Raw genomic sequence first — 14,339 nt, forward strand, 5'->3', positions numbered from 1 at the left:
GGAAAACTTCATACTGGGGGAAAATCTATTACCTTTATCTTAATCACTACTGGAGCTTAAAAGTAGCTACACTGAGAGTTCATTATATCATCATTATATCTTGTAATAGAGTTAAAAATAATTCAAGTATATACAAACTTGTATGGTAAAAGACAATTGTTACACTGGACTATAATATTTGCAACAAATACAACAAAGAATTCATGTCAATAATGTTCAAAAAAGTTCCTACAAGTTGATCTTTAAAAACAAAGACACCACAGTTGAAAACTGGCAAAACTCACTGAAGAGGAAATAAAAAAGGCCAGCTGTCATACGAAAAGCTCATCTACCTTAGTTGTATCCAGGAAATACAATTTCAAAACAGTGAGATGTCATTTTTCGCCCATGATACTGGCGAAGGTTTAGATTATCGATAGCATCTAGAGTTGGCCAGGGTGTGGGGAACTCACATTTTCATACCCTTCTGGAGCTCTTCGGAAATGCTCTGACCATCTGAGAGAGCAAAATGGCCAAGACCTATTCACAATTTGGCCACCAAACGCAAAGAAAAAACTCATTGGAAAAGACCCTGATGCCGGGGAAGATTGATAGCAAAAGGAGAAATGGGTAGCAGAAGATGAGATGGTTAGATAGCATCACCAACTTAACAGACATGAATTTGTGCAACCTCTGGGAGATAGAGAAGGACAGAGGAGCCTGGTGTGCTTCAGTACATGGAGGTGGCAAAGAATCAAACTAACAATTCACATGCATATCCCCTTTGACCCAGTGACTCTGCTTTGGCAGAATTTATCTCAAACCCAGGGGAAAAACAACCAGAACTTAAAAGATGTGGAGGAGGAAGTTTATTGCAGAATTCATTGTTACAAAAAGAAAAAAAGGCCAGAGTGTCCATAGAGTGCCATTTAAACAAAGTATTGGGTTGGCCAAAAAGTTCCTTTGGGTTTTTCCAACTATGGATAGGTTGGAGGCTGGGGTTGGAGGAGGTTGGGTTTTGGGGGTGAGAGGGGAGGGAACCAGAGTGTAGCTTGGGCTGGGGAGAATGGTGCTGGAGTCAGCACTTCTTGGAGCTGAGAATTTTTTTTCTTTTATTATTTCTTGTTTCTGTTGTTTGCAAGAATTCAGTTTGGGTTTTATTATAAAATTGATTAAAAACACATTTTTTGGAAAAAAAAAGGCGGGGGGACAAAGAGCAGCTTTTGGAGCAGACTGTCTGGGCAAGACCGGAAGTGGGAAAGAGCCTGTTGTTGTTGTGGAGCCCAGCGGGGTCCCAGGCGTGGAAGGGACAGGATGGACTGGGAACCTAGGGGGAGGCACAGAGGTCCCTGAGGCAGGGATGAGAGGCAGGGAGGCCCAGGAGGGCAGGGAGGCAGGCTCCCAGCTTAGGGCTCCCTCTGCATCCCCATCCTCCACATGCTGGCCACAGGCTGCCCCCAGAAGCCACCCCAGGGCAGGGCAGAGTGCTCCCAAGGAGGTCAGCTTTACGGGCAGATACATGGCTTCCAGTCAGGGTCTGACATAAGCTGGGCAACTATCTTGGGTGCTTACTTAACCCTGACCTTTAACTTCCTTGTCTGTAAAATGGGAAAAGCCTCTTGTAGAGCTGTTGTGAGAGTTACTCAAGGAAAGCTGTGCGTGGTGTTTACTGACGTCCGGCCCACAGGAGGCCTCAGTAACGACTCACCCCGTGGTGATGTCTGTGCAGGGCTCGTCTTTGGCCCACTTGGCGTGGCCCATGCCTCCTCTGGCCATGCCTCTCCTTTGGGCACGTCAGCCTCCTCCTCTAGAGACGCTCAGCTCCAGGGGGGTTTCCCCTTCTGCCCTCTTGGCCAGCCCGCTCGCATCTCTTTTCAGGCCCTTCCATCTCCTGAAAGTGCCTTTTTCCTGAGTTCCCTCCTCTCCCGTCCACTCTGAGAGCACCAAGCTTCTGCCCGCTTCCCACCCACAGTCTTTTCCATCCGTCCCCTTCTGCAGGCCTCCCTTCCTCGCCCCCAGCCTGAACCCACCGCCTTCCACCTGCCGATGTGTGAGTCTCCTTTCCCTGTGCAGTGGGTGAACCTCTGGAACTGCCCGTTTTCACCCCGCACTGATGGTTTCCTAGGGCTTCTGTAACAAATCTCCACAAACTGGGTGGCTGGAAACAACAGTCATGTATTACTCACAGATCTGGAGAGCGACCAGCCTGAAATCGCAGCGGCAGCAGTGCCCCCTCCGAAGGCTCGGGAGGGTGCTTCAGTGGCTTGTCCAGCCTCTGGTGCTTCCAGGCGGACTATGGCCTGTGGCTGCCTCACTCCGGTCTCTGCCTGGGCTCACAAGGCCCTCAACTCTGCGTATCTCCTATAAGGACACTTGTCATTGGGTTTAGGGCTCATCTGAATAATCCAAAATAATCTCATGTAAATAACTAACTTAATTACGTCATGTGTACTAAGTTGCTTCAGTCAAGTCTGCCTCTTCTCGACCCTATGGGACACAGCCCGCCAGGCTCCTCTGTCCACGGAATTCTCCAGGCAGGAATACTGGAGTGGGTTGCCATTTCCTACTCCAAGGGATCTTCCTGACCCAGGGATCGAACCGGCATCTCCTGTACTGCAGACAGATTCCTTACCATCTGAACCATGAGGGAAGCCCATATAATTACATCACATCCCCTTTTTTCCAAATAAGGTCACATTAACAGATTCCCAGTACTTTGGCCACCTCACGCGAAGAGTTGACTCATTGGAAAAGACTCTGATGCTGGGAGGGATTGGGGGTGGGAGGAGAAGGGGACGCCAGAGGATGAGATGGCTGGATGGCATCACTGACTCGGTGGACATGAGTCTGAGTGAACTCCAGGGGTTGGTGATGGACAGGGAGGCCTGGTGTTCTGCGATTCATGGGTTCGCAAAGAGTCGGACACGAATGAGCAACTGATCTGATCTGATCTGAACAGGTTCCAGACATTGGAGCTTGGACATATCTCTTGCGGGGACATCTTTGAACCCAGTACACTCAGCAGTGTCCTGAGGCCTCCCTCAGCCCTGCCCCCAGCCTCTTCCAGTCCAGCCCCCGTCCACTCCCCACGCAGTTCACCTGAGGCTCACCCACTGCTCACCCCCAGCCCTGCACCACAGCCTCCCTCCCCACTCCCACACACACCCAGCACGAGAGGGAAAGTCGCAGGCATCCTTCCCACCCATAACCTTCACGGCCCCTGGGAGACCTGCTCCAACCTGTCTAGCCACCCAGGGCTTCCTCCTCTTGCTCTGGCAGCCTGAGACCTTCTCTTGAACTTCCTTCTCTGAAGCCCCAGACACTGGACAGTCAGCCCCTTCTCAGCCCCAGGGACCTTTCCAGTCCCAAGTCTTCACTTTCCTCACACGTGAAGAGGAGGATCTGAGAGGCCCCTCAGGCTTCAGCATTCTGGAATTTCTCCTCTTCAGCGCCCTCAGGAGGCTGTGGGGCCTCCACCACAAGGCCCTGCCCCACCCACCCCCACATCGAGGCCCAAGCTGTTTCTGAAAGAAGTCAACCTGACCTTGGCCTTAGTCATGGGAAACGGGTCTGTCCTCTCCCTGGTACTTAGATCTGCACAAAACACGGCCCCCAAGACAGGCTATCCACAGGAGAAGTGGGCCATGGGCTTAGAGGTCACAGGAGCCTCCACCAGGCTCCTGCCTGCACCTAGCTGGAGGTTTCAGGAAAGGGTCAGCCCAGACCCTGCGTCCAACACTGATGCTTGCAGGGGGTGGGCTGTGTGGACAGCGACAGCTGAGGATTAGGCTTTGTAACTGGGCTGTGACACTTATTGTTGTTCAGTCACTCAATCATTTCTGAATCTTTGCAACCCCACGGATGCAGCATGCCAGGCTTCCCTGTCCTTTTCTGTCTCCCAGAGTTTGCTTAAACTCATGTCCATTGAGTTTATGATGCCACCCAACCATCTCATCCTCTGTTGCCCCCTTCTCCTCCTGCTCTCAATCTTTTCCAGCACCAATGAATCAGCTCTTCATATCAGGTGGCCAAAGTATTGGAGCTTCAGCTTCAGCATCAGTCCTTCCAATGAATAGTCAGGACTACTTTCCTTTAGGATTGACTGGTTTGATCTCCTTGCAGTCCAAGGGACTCTTAAGAGTCTTCTCCAGCACCATAGTTCGAAAGCATCAATTCTTCAGCATTCAACTCTCATTATGGTCCAACTCTCACATCCGTACATGACTACTGGAAAAACCGTAGTTTTGACTAGACATGACACTTATTAGTTGGGCAAGAAACTTCTCTGCAGGCAGTAATAGCACTTTACCTCTTGGGGTTGTGGTGAGATTAAGTGAGGAAATACACGAAAGGTCAGGCGGCTGGGCTCTCTTTACAGGCAGCCCGGGGCTTCCAGCCTCTGTCTGGGCTTGCCTCTCCCTTCAACCCCAGACCTGAGCCTCCTGCCCAAGACCCTAGGGCTTAGTGATGTGATGATTAAATGTTTAACATTCCACAGGTGAGGGGGATGTGGGGAGCTTGAAGGGTTTGTGTTGATTTAGCTTCTTCCCCAGTACTCTTGCCTGGAAAATCCCATGGATGGAGGAGCCTGGTAGGCTGCAGTCCATGGGGTCGCTAAGAGTCGGATACAACTGAGCGACTTCACTTTCACTTTTCACTTTCATGCATTGGAGAAGGAAATGGCAACCCACTCCAGTGTTCTTGCCTGGAGAATCCCAGGGACAGGGGAGCCTGGTGGGCTGCTGTCTACGGGGTTGCACAGAGTCAGACACGACTGAAGTGACTTAGCAGCAGCAGCAGCAGCAGCAGCTTCTTCCCATCTCTACACAGTCCATGGAATTCTCCAGGCCAGAATACTGGAGTGTGTAGCCTTTTCCTTCTCCAGGGGATCTTGCCAACCCAGGGACTGAACCCAGGTCTCTTGCATTGCAGGCAGATTCTTTACCAGCTGAGCCACAAGGGAAGCCCCTTCCCATCTCTAGGGTGTAAATAATCCCTCCTGTCCAAATTCAAGCTACCACAGGAAGAGGAGTTGGGAAGAGATGGTCTCTACCTAATAGACATGATGGTGCACAGAACTGAAAGAGCATGAATACTGGTCAGAAGTGGGAACATAACAGAGAAGTGCTAAATAAAATGTAGCTAATCACACACGTGTGTGCTAAGTCACTTCAGTTGTGTCTAACTCTTTGCAACCCCATGGACTGTAGCTCGCCAGCCTCCTCTGTCCATGGAATTCTCCAGGCAAGAATGTTGGAGTGGGTTGCCATTCCCTTCTTCCGGGGATCTTCCTCACTCAGGGATCGAACCCATGTCTCTTACATCTCCTGCATTGGCAGGCGAGTTCTTTACACTAGCTCTTTACATACTGACATGAAATGATCGCCAAGGCAGATTCAGTGCAGGAGAATAATATCTACATGCATGGTTTGCTACAATTTTGTGCCTTAAGGGGAAAAAGATTACAGATCTGTGTTTGCCCAATTATGCAGAGTATTTATGGAAGGATTCACGAGAAACTCCTTCCCACAGGATATACTTCTCAATCCGAGCCATGCCAACTAGTAAAGTTTAAAAAGTCCAAGAAAGTACAGGCTGATGTCCAAGTGGGGCCTCACTGGAAAAGAATGAAAAGGATGCCATTCACGATGTTCAGCTGATCCAAGACGCTGGGCATGCTGGGGGATGTGAACCAGGGGGCACAGGCAGGGTGAGCCACCATGTAGCCAATCACACACAGAAGTGGGAACACAGGCAGCTAATACTGGCAGCTAATACTGGCTTCCCATCACTGCTGCTGTCATGTCTAGGGACTCCAACCTGGGCAAGTATTTCATCCAGTCACTCCCTCTACAGCCATATTTATCATCTGTTACAACCCAGACCCTTCCATCTTTACTACAGATTTCCAAACTCTGGGGAAAAAAAAAAAAAAAGAACTGGGAACATAATTAGGAGGTCACGAGTTTTGAGTATTATGACCTTTGTATTTTACATATTTGAGTTAATCGTAAACATATATAATTTAATTTTTGATCATGGCTATGTTTTCCTGCTATCTGGAAATACTGACTCTAAAGAATTCCTTTGGCTGTTTGGTTGCACAAACACTTCTTTGCTTTCCTTTAATTTACTTTAACTCTGTAGCAAACTTCTAATATTCTTTCTCTCTTCAGACTGTGGGAATTCTATGGCAGAATTCCCGTGTTGAATGGATTGAGGACCATTAGGTCACCAAAGTATCAAGTAGTCACTGGGAGCTGACATTTCTGCTGAAGCAGCTCTAGGTTACTCTGGTTGTCCTGATGATAACCAGAGAGCATCAAAGTGGAAATGATAGAGGCCTATCTGAAGATACTCTTCTCTACTAGCCTTTTTTCCTTCTCCTTTTTTTTTTGGTCCAGTAAGTGAGTAAGTCAAAAATTACTAAAATTCAGAGTTTTAAAATTTCTCTATTTTTCAATTCAACAAATGCTTATTAAATACCTCCTGGGTAATAACTTTTAGCAGAGGAAAATTAAAACTTGTTTGGGGTTATGTGGATTGTTCTGTATGTCTGGTTTACATTCTGATTTATGGGGAAAAAATAATGGCTATGCTTAGCAACTGATTTGTGAAATTCCTGAAATTTTAAGTCAGCCCTCCCAAGGGGTACCAGTCAGCTCCAGAACCCGCCATTGCCATGTTGTGCCCACTCTCCCAGGAGACGTGGGGCTGCTCTGAAAACTGTGGGGCTGGGCGTCTGCCTACCTCCCCACTGAGGGGGCTCTTGGGGAACTCTATTTAAGCAGGGGCTGGCTCTGGGGTTCCATAGGTGGGCTGTATTCAGACCTGGGGGCTCTCACTCCTGGCCCCTTGGCCTGCCACTCAGACTCCTTTGGGATTAAAAGGCACAGGTTTTGAATTCGGGCACACCTGGTCTATTCACACTCTGGATCCAGCCTTTAAGAGCTGAGCGACCCTCAGCAAGTAATTTAATCCCAAAGAGGCTCATTTTCCTCATCTGTAAAATAAGGATAAGAATTTTATTAGAATTCTAGTCTAGCAGAGTTGGATTTTCCTTAAAAACAGTTTATTGAGGTATACCTGCCATACAACAAACTATGTATAAAGTCTGCAAGTTCTGGACTTCCCTGATGGTCCAGTGCTTAAGAGTCCACTCTTCCAGTGGAGAGTGTGGATTTGATCCCTAGTCAGGGAACTAAAACCATTCAATACCACAGTAATCCAAATCTATGCCCCAACCAGTAATGCTGAAGAAGCTGAACGGTTCTATGAAGACCTACAAGACCTTTTAGAACTAACACCCAAAAAAGATGTCCTTTTCATTATAGGGGACTGAAATGCAAAAGTAGAAAGTCAAGAAACAGGGGTAACAGGCAAATTTGGCCTTGGAATATGGAATGAAGCAGGGCAAAGGCTAATAGAGTTTTGCCAAGAAAATGCACTGGTTATAGCAAACACCCTCTTCCAACAAAGCAAGAGAAGACTCTACACATGATATCACCAGGTGGTCAACACCAAAATCAGACTGATTATATTCTTTGCAGCCAAAGATGGAGAAGCTCTATACAGTCAGCAAAAACAAGACTGGGAGCCGACTGTGGCTTAGATCATGAACTCCTTATTGCCAAATTCAGACAAGTTGAAGAAAGTAGGGAAAACCACTAGACCATTCAGGTATGACCTAAATCAAATCCCTTACAATTATACAGTGGAAGTGACAAATAGATTTAAGGGACTAGATCTGATAGATAGAGTGCCTGATGAACTATGGACGGAGGTTCATGACATTGTACAGGAGACAGGGATCAAGACCATCCCCAAGAAAAAGAAATGCAAAAAAGCAAAATGGCTGTCTGAGGAGGCCTTACAAATAGCTGTGAAAAGAAGAGAAGCAAAAAGCAAAGGAGAAAAGGAAAGATATAAGCATCTGAATGCAGAGGCCGAAAGAATAGCAAGGAGAGATAAGAAAGCCTTCCTCAGTGATCAGTGCAAAGAAATAGAGGAAAGCAACAGAATGGGAAAGACTAGAGATCTCTGACATTTCATGCAAAGATGGGCTCAATAAAGGACAGAAATGGTATGGACCTACCAGAAGCAGAAGGTATTAAGAAGAGGTGGCAAGAATACACAGAAGAACTGTACAAAAAAAGATCTTCACGACCCAGATAATCACAATAGTGTGATCACTCACCTAGAGCCAGACATCTTGGAATGTGAAGTCAAGTGGGCCTTAGAAAGCATCGCTACGAACAAAGCTAGTGGAGGTGATGGAATTCCAGTTGAGCTATTTCAAATCCTGAAAGATGGTGCTGTGAAAGTGCTGCACTCAACATGCCAGCACATTTGGAAAACTCAGTAGTGACCACAGGACTGGAAAAGGTCAGTTTTCATTCCAATCCCAAAGAAAGGCAATGCCAAACAATGCTCAAACTACCGCACAATTGCACTCATCTCACACACTAGTAAAGTTATGCTCAAAATTCTCCAAGCCAGGCTTCAGCAATATGCGAACCGTGAACTACCAGATGTTCAAGCTGGTTTTAGAAAAGGCAGAGGAACCAGAGATCAAATTGCCAAGATCTGCTGGATCATTGAAAAAGCAAGAGAGTTCCAGAAAAACATCTATTTCTGCTTTATTGACTACACCAAAGCCTTTGACTGTGTGGATCACAATAAACTGTGGAAAATTCTGAAAGAGATGGGAATCCCAGACCACCTGACCTGCCTCTTGAGAAACCTGTATACAGGTCAGGAAACAATAGTTAGAACTGGACATGGAATAACAGAACTGGTTCCAAATAGGAAAAGGAGTACATCAAGGCAGGATATTGTCAGCCTGCTTATTTAACTTATACGCAGAGTACATCATGAGAAACGCTGGGCCAGAGGAAGCACAAGCTGGAATCAAGATTGCCAGGAGAAATATCAATAACTTCAGATATGCAGATGACACCACTCTTATGGCAAAAAGTGAAGAGGAACTAAAAAGTCTCTTGATGAAAGTGAAAGAGGAGAGTGAAAAAGCTGGCTGAAAGTTTAACATTCAGAAAACTAAGATCATGGCATCCGGTCCCATCACTTCATGGGAATTAGATGGGGAAACAGTGGAAACAGTGTCAGACTTTATTTTGGGGGGTTCCAAAATCACTGCAGATGGTGACTGCAGCCATGAAATTAAAAGACGCTTACTCCTTGGAAGGAAAGTTATGACCAACCTAGATAGCATATTAAAAAGCAGAGACATTACTGTCAACAAAGGTCCGTGTAGTCAAGGCTATGGTTTTTCCAGTGGTCATGTATGGATGTGAGGGTTGGACTGTGAAGGAGGCTGAGCGCCGAAGAATTGATGCTTTTGAACTGTGGTGTTGGAGAAGACTCTTGAGAGTCCTTTGGACTGCAAGGAGATCCAACCAGTCCATTCTGAAGGAGATCAGCCCTGGGATTTCTTTGGAAGGAATGATGCTAAAGCTGAAACTCCAGTACTTTGGCCACCTCATGCGAAGAGTTGACTCATTGGAAAAGACTCTGATGCTGGGAGGGACTGGGGGCAGGAGGAGAAGGGGACGACAGAGGATGAGATGGCTGGATGGCATCACTGACTCGATGGACGTGAGTCTGAGTGGACTCCGGGAGTTGGTGATGGACAGGGAGGCCTGGTGTGCTGAAATTCATGGGTCGCAAAGAGTAGGACACGACTGAGAGACTGAACTGAACTGAACAGGGAACTAAGATCCCACATGCCACATGGCCCAGTCAATAATAATAATAACAGAAGTCCATAAGTTGCAACACATGTACGTTCATGTAACCATCTCCACAATTAATATAATAAACATATCTGTCACTTCAAGAGTTTTCTCATGCCCTTTCATAATCCCTCCCTCTTGCCCTCTGCTCTTTGTGATCAGGTCTCCTTTTTCATTTATTCATTCTCCTCACTGAAGCCAGAGCAAAACGGGACACATAAACCTCCCCCGTGCCCAACACACGCACACACACGCACACACGCACACACGTGCACACACGCACACACACACATGCGCACACACGCACCCACTCCCTCCCAGGTTTCCTGCTGTCCTCAGGATGACCTCCAACCTATTCCCCGTCTCTGAGGCCCCAGCTCTCCATCACCACCCAGATCTCAGCTCCACTCCTGTCCTCAGCTACCTGCAGGCCCTTGGTGTGCCCAGTTCTCACTCTCTCTGGCCTCCCGGCCTCTGCACGAAGTGGCTGATTCCCTGATGAGTGACTGGGTGGCACTGATCCAGGAGGTCTTTACCCACCACCTACAAACGAGCTCAAAACCCCTAAACTTGTGGCACCAGCTCTGTCTACAGATGGATTTGAGAGTTGAAAACACAGGGGTCTCTTCTAGTCTAGAGGACGGTGTGGTAGGTGGGAGAAAGACCAACTGGTGACTAGGACGATGCTAACAACAATGACCTAACATTTATTCAGCTCATACCATGGGCACTATCCTCAGTGCTTCCTGGGGACAAATTCTTTTTTTTTTAAACCTGTATGTTACCATTTTAAAAATTTTATTTATTTTAATTGGAGGCTAATTACAATATTGTAGTGGGTTTTTCCAAACATTCACATGAATCAGCCATGGGTGTACATGTGTTCCCCATCCTGAACACCCCTCCCACCTCCTTCCCCATCCCATTCCTCAGGGTCATCCCAGCGCACCAGGCCTGAGCACCTTGTCTCATGCATCAAACCTGGACTGGTGATCTGTTTCACATATGATAATATACATGTTTCAATGCTATTCTCTCAAATCATCCCACCCTTGCCTTCTCCCACAGAGTCCAAAACACTGTTCTTTACATTTGTGTCTCTTTCGTTATCTCGCATATAGGGTCATCGTTACACCATCTTTCTAAATTCCATATATATGCATTAGTATACTGCATTGGTGTTTTTCTTTCTGGCTTACTTCACTCTGTATAATAGGCTCCAGTTTGATCCACCTCACTAGAACTAATTCAAATGCATTCTTTTTAATGGTTGAGTGATACTCCATTGTGTATATGTATCACAGCTTTCTTATCCATTTGTCTGCTGATGGACATCTAGGTTGCTTCCATGTCCTGGCTATTATAAACAGTGCTGCGATGAACATTGGGGTACACGTGTCTCTTTCAATTCTGGTTTCCTCAGGGTGTATGCCCAGCAGTGGGATTGCTGGGTCATATGGCAGTTCTATTTCCAGTTTTTTAAGGAATCTCCACACTGTTCTCCATAGTGGCTGTACTAGTTTGCATTCCCACCAACAGTGTAAGAGGGTTCACTTTTCTCCACACCCTCTCCAGCATTTACTGTTTGTAGACTTTTGGATAGCAGCCATTCTGAGCTGAGTGGCGTGAAATGGTACCTCATAGTGGTTTTGATTTGCATTTCTCTGATAATGAGTGATGTTGAGCATCTTTTCATGTGTTTGTTAGCCATCTGTATGTCTTCTTTGGATAAATGTCTGTTTAGTTCTTTGGCCCATTTTATTATTGGGTCATTTATTTTTCTGGAATTGAGCTGCAGGAGTTGCTTGTATATTTTTGAAATTAATTCTTTGTCAGTTGCTTCATTTGCTATTATTTTCTCCCATTCTGAAGGCTGTCTTTTCACCTTGCTTATAGTTTCCTTCATTGTGCAAAAGCTTTTAAGTTTAATTAGGTCCCATTTGTTTATTTTTGCTTTTATTTCCATTACTCTGGGAGGTGGGTCATGGAGGATCCTGCTGTGATTTATGTCAGAGAGTGTTTTACCTATGTTTTCCTCTAGGAGTTTTATAGTTTCTGGTCTTACATTTAGATCTTTAATCCATTTTGAGTTTATTTTTGTGTATGGTGTTAGAGATTGGAAAAGAAGAAGTAAAACTCTCACTGTTTGCAGATGACATGATCCTCTACATAGAAAACCCTAAAGACTCCACCAGAAAATTACTAGAGCTAATCAATGAATATAGTAAAGTTGCAGGATACAAAATTAACACACAGAAATCCCTTGCATTCCTATACACTAACAATGAGAAAATAGAAAGAGAAATTAAGGTAACAATCCCATTCACCACTGCAACGAAAAGAATAAAATACTTAGGAATAAATCTGCCTAAAGAAACAAAAGACCTATATGTAGAAAACTATAAAACACTGATGAAAGAAATCAAAGAGGACACAAATAGATGGAGAAATATACCATGTTCATGGATTTGAAGAATCAATATAGTGAAAATGAGTATACTACTTAAAGCAATCTATAGATTTAATGCAATCCCTATCAAGCTACCAACAGTATTTTTCACAGAACTAGAACAAACAATTTCACAATTTGTATGAAAATACAAAAAAAACCTCGAATAGATAAGCAATCTTGAGAAAGAAGAATGGACCTGGAGGAATCAACCTGCCTGACTTCAGGCTATACTACAAAGCTGCAGTCATCAAGACAGTATGGTACTGGCACAAAGAAAGAAATATAGATCAATGGATAAATCCAGAGATAAATCCACAAATCCACACACCTATGGACACCTTATCTTTGACAAAGGAGGCAAGAATTTACAATGGAAAAAAGACAATCTCTTTAACAAGTGGTGCTGGGAAAACTGGTCAACCACTTGTAAAAGAATGAAACCAGAACACTTTCTAACACCATTTTTAATAATATTATTTTTTGGTTGTGTTGGGTCTTTGTTGCAGTGTGGACTTTTTTCCCCTCTCATTTCAGGGATCAGGGTCTACTCTAATTGCAGTGCACTGATTTCTCATTGCCATGGCTTCTCTTCATACCATGGGCTCTAGGGTGTGTGAGTTCAGTAGTTACAGATCCCAGGCTCTAGAGCACAGCCTCAGTAGTTGCACATGGGTTTAGTTGCTCTTCAGCATGTGGAATCCTCCTGCATTGGGGATCTAACCCATATCTCCTGCATTGGCATGTGGACTCTACCACTGAGCCACCAGGGAAGCCCTGTATGTTATTTTTTAAATAGAAATATATCAAGCCTAGAGAAAAAAAAAAAAATCATAAATGAGGAACTTCAGTGAAGCTTCACAAAGAATACACTGTGAAACCAGCACCCAGTTGAAGAAAATGAGCATTCTCAGCATCAGGAACCCCACCCCAGCCCCTTCTTCTCTGTCTTTCTAGACCGACACCCACTGTCCTAGCTTCTAAAACCATTTTGCCTGTGTTTGAAGTGGCAATAAATGAACCCATACAACCTACATGGTTTTCGGCCTGGCTTTTTATGCCTGGCGTTGTGTTTCTTAGATATCTCCACATTGTTATACGTAGTTGTAGTTCTTTCTTGTGGTTTTGTAGTATTCCAGGGTACTTATTTATTCATGTAGTCCCTTTTTAAATTTTTTTTTTAATGTGGACCAATTTTTAAATCTCTATTGAATTTGTTGCAATACTGCTTCCGTTTTTTTATGTTTTGGTTTTTTGGCCATGATGCATGTGTGATCTTAATTCCTTGACAAGGGATGGAACTTGTGCTCCCTGCGTTGGAAGTGTGGAGTCTTAACCACTGGACTGCCAGGAAGGGCCCATGTATTCCCTTTTTGATGGGCATCTGGCTATACCCAGTTTTTGGTGATTATGCATAGCACTGCTATTAATGTTTTTTGTCCCTGTCTTCCAGAGGACATGCACACTCGCTTGGCATCAGTGAGTCATAGGATAAGCATGCACTAACTCCAGTGGACTCCACCAGTTTCCCACCAGCTGCGTACAGGGTTCTGGATTAACTGCTAATCCCTAGGACAACCCTCTGCATGTAATGTGGTGGGCAGTGGCATCTCTTCCCCGATAGCTCAGCGAGCTCCCCACTGTGTGATGCTGGGCCAGCCCCTCTACTTGCTGACCAGGTGGAGCAGAGCGGTGGAGCAGAGCAGTGCCTCTGATCCACCAATCAAAGGTACTGCTAGGAGTCTGTCTCTTCAAGGAAGGCCAGCAGGGTCTGCAGCCCCAGGGCCAGTGCTGGCGATGCTGGTGGCATACTCCCGAGCATAGTCTTCCTTGTGACCTGGTCAGCTGTTTTAGGCTTTCCATCCTCCTGCTGAGCCTCCTCAATAACCCTTTAGTAAGCTTCTGGGTCAGTTCTATTGTTTGCAATCAAGAACTTTGACTGATTCAAGGAAGCTGTTTTAATCCTGTTTCACAGATGAGGAAACTGAAGCAGAGAGAGGTTAGGTATGTTGCCCAAGGCCACAGCTGGCAAGTGGTGAATCCAGGATTCAAACCCAGTTTACCTTCCATTTGGGGCTTTCTTTACATCTCCATGATAAGGGTGTTCTCATACACTATTCTTACAACTAGGAAGAAAGTGAAAGTTGCTCAAGTTGTGT

Source organism: Bos javanicus, chromosome 21, assembly GCF_032452875.1.
Source record: "Bos javanicus breed banteng chromosome 21, ARS-OSU_banteng_1.0, whole genome shotgun sequence".
Taxonomy (NCBI): domain Eukaryota; kingdom Metazoa; phylum Chordata; class Mammalia; order Artiodactyla; family Bovidae; genus Bos; species Bos javanicus.